This window comes from Hipposideros armiger, unplaced genomic scaffold (genome assembly GCF_001890085.2).
Source record: "Hipposideros armiger isolate ML-2016 unplaced genomic scaffold, ASM189008v1 scaffold_377, whole genome shotgun sequence".
Classification (NCBI taxonomy): domain Eukaryota; kingdom Metazoa; phylum Chordata; class Mammalia; order Chiroptera; family Hipposideridae; genus Hipposideros; species Hipposideros armiger.
In genome coordinates this window covers 853,815-859,638 of record NW_017731727.1, presented here as the reverse complement: position 1 = coordinate 859,638, position 5,824 = coordinate 853,815, and the positions used below count along the sequence as shown (strand labels likewise).

The window sequence follows — 5,824 nt, the reverse complement described above, 5'->3', positions numbered from 1 at the left end:
CGACAACATGGATGAACCTAGAGGGTAGTCTGTTAAGTGAAAGAAATCAGACTGAGAAAGACAAATACCATATGCTCTCACTTATATGTGGAATATAAAGATCAAAATAAATGAACAAACAAAACAGAAACAGACCCACAGATACAGAGAACTGATGGTTACTAGATGGCAGGGGGGTGGTGGAGTGGGGGGCTGGGTGGAAAATGTGAAGGGGTTACGAAGTACAAATTGGAATTGTTCCAAGTAGAGCAAGTGAGCTGAGTGGTTGTGTGGTCACATCTCAGAGACCACTAGTGTTTGCAGCATGTCTGACCAACTGATTTAAGAGCAGATTGCAGCATTCAAAGAAGCTTCTTCACTATTTGACAAGGATAATGATGGAACTATAACACCAAAGGAATTGGGAACTGTAATGAGGTCTCTTGGGCAGAATCCCACAAAACAGGATTATAGGACATGATGAATGAAGTAGATGCTGATGGTAACAGCACAATTGACTTCTCGCAATTTCTGACCATGATGGCAAGAAAAACGAAAGACACAGACAGTGAAGTAAAAGTTAGTGACGCATTCCATGTGTTTGATAAGGATGGCAATGGCTATATTAGTGCAGTGGAGCTTCGCCATGAGATGACAAAGCTTAGAGAGAAGTTAACAGGTAAAGAGGTTGATGAAATGATCAGGGAAGCATACACTGATGGTGATGGGCAAGTAAACTATGAGGAGTTTGTACAACTGATGACAGCAAAGTGAAGACATTGTATAGAATGTGTTAAATTTATTGTACAAAATTGTTTATTTGCCTTTTCTTTGCAAATTATCTGTAAAAGGTTTCCCCCAACTGTCAAAAAGATATGCATGTACAGTATGTAATTAGGACTTTGTTCCTCCATGCTTTCTTCCCTTATCTTAGTGTCATTGTCCTGAAACCTTATCTTAGAAAATTGATCAAGTAACATATTGCATGTGGCTTACTCTGGATATACATAAGCCCTTCTGCACATCTAAACTTCATGGGAGTTGGCCAAATTAGGAAACTTCTGGGTTATGCCTTTTTTTTTTAACACATGTCTTTTCAAATTAGTGTTTGGGGTTTCTTTGAATAACTACCCATAAGTGGAATTCCGGGGCCCTTCTTTGTCTCGTTATAGCCTTTTTTCTATTATTAGTTTCAGGTATACAAAAACGACATAATAGTTAGACATTTACATCCCTCACAAAGAGAAAACCCTCCTCCCCCAAGCCAACTACCCCTCTGACATCTAACAGTTACAATCCTATTGACTATCTTCCTTATGCTACCCTCCACCTCCCATGACCATATGTATGTATGTATGTGTGTGTGTGTGTGTGTATACACACACACACACACACACACACATATATATATATATATATATACGCATATATATATTTGTATGGGTTATGCCTTGTTTTTTAACTTTTTACAAAATTTTTTATTGGGGGACAGCCATGGTCATTGGTTACACGTTGCTTTCATGCCACAATGGCATAGTTGACTCTTTTAGGAAGGGCGCAACTCAGATTGGCCCATGTGGGGATCGAACCAGCAACCTTGATGCTATCTATCAGCACCACACTCTAACCAACTGAGCTAACTGGTCACCCCCAGGGTTAAGCCTTTTTTAAAGTAGCTTTCCTTAGGAACTGTCAGAATGTTTTTGAAGTGTGGAGTTGCAACTCTGTGTGGACTATGGACAGTCAACAATATGTAGGGCCGGCAGAGTGGCGCGTTGGTTAAGACCTGGCTTGGGACGCCAGCTCTGAGCAGCAAGGCCCCGGTTCGGATCCCATATATGAGGGCCAGTGACACTGCCCTCTACAGCTAAGGTGCTGAACAACAGCTCAACCTGGAGCTGGGCTGCCATGAGTTGCCAGCGATGGCAGAGGCTGCAGTGAAGCTGCAGTGGGCTGCCATAAGCTACTGTGTGTGGCAGGCAGCCAGCATGAGCGGCCGGCAGCCCATGTGAGCTGCCAAGAGCCGCCATGAGCAGCTTTCCAGAGGCCAGAGACTGATTTGCATCACCCGGGAAGAGCACAATGATCACAATAACAAGGGCCAGTGAAGCGACGTCCTCCACAACTAGACTGAAGAACAAGAGGACAGCAACTTGTCTGTTCCCCTTCCCCCGATTCCCCAGCGCTGTTCCCCTCCCCCAATTCCCCAATAAAATCTTAAAAAATAACAAAAAAAACAACAATATGTATGTAAAAGTTGCACTATTGCAAAACAGATGTACTACCCAGGTGCTCAAACACTGTATTTTGGTGCTACTGGTCCTGTTCCAGAAAAAAGTTTCTTTTATTGTGACTTGCTTTTTAAACTTTGTTTTTAGCCACTTAAAATCTGCTAATGGAATAATTTGCTTCAAATCCATTCCAAGTTGTATATTTGTTTCCCAGCAAAACATTTTTACCCAATTTTAACCCCCCAAAAAGAAGTACAAGTTGGTAGTTACAAAATAGTCACAGGGATGTAAAAGTACAGTATGGGGAATATAGTCAATAATATTGTAAAAACTATGTATAGTGTCAGATGTGTACTAGACTTATCGGGGGAATCACTCCATAAATTATAAAAATGCCCAACAACTATGCTGTACACCTGAAACTACTACAAAATAATACTGAATGTCAATTACAATTTTAAAAAGTAGTCACAGGATATAAAGTACAGCATAGGGAATATAGTCAATAATATTGTAATAACTATGTATAGTGTCAAGTGGGTACTAGACTTATCAGAGGGATCACTACATAAATTATATGAATGTCTAACCACTATGCTGTACACCTGAAATTAATACAAAATAATACTGAACGTCAACTATAATTGAAAAAAATGTCACAGGGATATAAAGTACAGGACAGGGAATATAGTCAATAATACTGTAATAACTATGTACAGTGTCAGATGGGTAATAGATTTATTGGGGTTATCACTTTATGAGGTATATAAATGTCTAATCACTATGTTGTTTGTATACTTGAAAATAACATAATATTGTATTTCAACAATAATTGAAAAATAAACTTTTTTAAAATTAAAAAAAAGATAAAGGTAAGTTTCCATACTGGATTTATTTCTGATTGGCAACACATATCAAAAGTATGCTAACAAGGAAATATTCTCTTGTTATCAGGAGTAGAGATATAGTTATGAATTTATTCCACCTCCCTCCCTGTACACTCACACTTCAAACCCAAGTGCAAGTAGCAAGTAATTTGGGGCTTCAGATATTATTTAGATATAACGCTAATTTATTGGATTTTTCAACTTACAGCATTCCAAAATGCTAGCTATTTTTATAGGCTCACTTTGATCACAAGTTTACAAACTTATTAATTCTTCTTTTCTACTACAGTATTAGCTGGTCTTCATCAGAGAAGTATATTGAATTTGTTCCCCAAATATTAATGAAATAATACATAGTAGAGTAAAGAGAACACTGGCCTGTGAACCGGAAGAGCTGCATCCTATTTCTGCTCTGCCTTTTACTAACCAAGTCACCTTGAGCCAATCTTTTAAGCTAAGATTCCCTTTCCTTGTCCATAAAATGGAGATAATATCATGCCCATAGGGCTACAGTGAACATCCCATGAGAGAATGGATGTAAAGGTGCTTTGTAAACTTTAAAGAAGTGTTAATATCCTCAAAGCTAAGTGTTTAATTAGAACTTGTGCCTGGTGTGGCCAACAAAAAATGTACTTAAATGTTAAAGCGTGTACCTCAGTTTTGCATATCTTACATTTCACCAGAGTCAGGATAAGCGCATATACTCGAATTCTAACATCTCTGAAAAGTTGCAATAATTCCATCATGATAAATACTGAACATACGAGATGTGTACAAGGAAGTGCAATCAATACCTGCCTCCCTGCTTTTCCCAATTATGACTTTTAGATGTATTTCTAGCTATGTAGTATCCATTATATTCAGTTCATATTCCTAGAGCTTTGAACTGCTTCTGTAACAATAGTTCCCCCTCTGCATTATGAATTTCATAGTGACTGCCCCTGAAGGCTGCTCCCATGACAACGGCAGCAACATTTTAAAATATTCCTCAGTCTGAACTCCTTGTCTGAGCCCCGAATACTCCTTGTCAGAGAGCCCCAAATGGACGGTGTCTTTTCTTGTGTCAACTTTTGAAGTTTGTTTCTCTGATGAGAGGAAGTGATATAGGCCAGAGCTGCCTCAAAATGCTTCCTGTCACCAACTACCCAATCCAGCAAATGCAACAGGAAACCCCTAATTGGAGAGCCATCCAGTGTGAGAGGAGCTTGACAGACAGAAAAATTAGGGTCATTTGGTTTCAAGGGCTCCAGTGGTTCCTGTTCCCGGAGATTTTGTTCTTCGTCCCACAGCAAAGCTCTCCAAACTGGAGCAAGCCTGCAGATAAACTAACAAAACAGACTAGAGAAGGTAAATCCTTACCTTATCCAGATCCTTGAGAACCATTCCCTACAGGCATTAAGTCCCAGAAAAATCATAAAAAAACTACTATGGATTGAGAGAGAGAGAGAGAGAGAGAGAGAGAGAGAGAGAGAGAGAGAGAGAGAGTCAGACAATCAGACAGGCAGACAGGCAGGCAGACAGGCAGACAGAGACACTGACTTACTGGTCTGACTATTTAGTGAAGGGGAAAATATTAAATCACATTTCAGTAGGCCTTAGAACACCGCTGTATTATATACCATAATACAACAATAGACAATTATAGTCACCATTCTTAACCAAGAAAAGATGTAATTATGTCAATAAATGCTTTATAAGATGTTAGAGGAGTAGATTCTTTGGGGGTTTTTTTTTGGAGAATTCCATTCAGGGTGTTTAAAATGTTAAAAGCTTGTGGTACTTAAGTAGAGGAAATCATGAGCCATTTGTGAAATCTGGTTCTTAAAAATGCCTTATTCCAAGAAAGATTCAGGTAACTGAGGTTTTATTCTACTTGGTAAGAAGATGAATATTGGGTTGTACAGTAGACACAGTCTTATAGGAGATCAGAACAAAGAGATGAGTATGGAATAGCATAGTCAGAGAATGCATCGTGCAGGAGGCAGGGCACAGGGTTGGTTTACTTTGAAGTCTCTCTCCATCCAAAGCCTGGTTCTGCCTTTCTTCATTGCAACCTTTAAGCAGTCCCGCCTGGGCCTCAGGTTCAGAGTCACTAAAGAAGACTGGTCTTAAGGGAAATTTAATTAATAGTGAATAAACAAAAAAGACAGGATGCAGACCCTGGCCCCATTCCATTTTGTCATAAACGAGCTAGTTAAAGCTCAATGCCTGAATAAACAGAGCCTTTCATGTGGGCAGCAATTGTGCCACGCAGCAAAGAATTTGTGGGAGCAATGAATGGTACCCCATCCATAGTTCTGTACTCTTAAGTTACTGGAAAAGCAAGGTTTAATAAATAATTTTTACTTGATAGTCAACTTTTAAGTTAGTATATAGAAGTATATCAAAGGGAAGCTATAAAACATTATGGAAAGAAATTAAAGATGACACAGTAAATGAGAAGACAACTGTGTTTGTGAATTGAAAGGTTTAATATTGTTAAGATGTCCATACTACTCAAAGTGATCTACAAATTCAGTGCAATACCTCAAAATCTCAATAGTATTTTTTGCAGAAATAGATAAATTCATTCCAATTCATAAGGAACCTCAAGGGACTCCAGATGGCCAAAACAATTTTGAAAGAGGAAAACATAGTTGAAGGACTTACACTTCCTGGTTTCAAAATATATTTCAAAGCTACAGTTATCAAACCAAAGTGGTACTGGCATAAAAACAGGCAAATAGA

The 5,824-nt window shown here is 38.7% G+C and overlaps 1 protein-coding gene and 1 pseudogene across 3 annotated transcripts in view; one reads left to right on the top strand and one right to left on the bottom strand.

Annotated features, from left to right (window-relative positions):
- Positions 1-5,824, bottom strand: part of ATG4A (autophagy related 4A cysteine peptidase) — a 60,160-nt gene that overhangs the window by 38,015 nt on the left and 16,321 nt on the right. The gene's annotated exons all lie outside the window — the stretch shown is intronic.
- LOC109393350 (calmodulin-like) lies at positions 305-845 on the top strand (annotated as a pseudogene).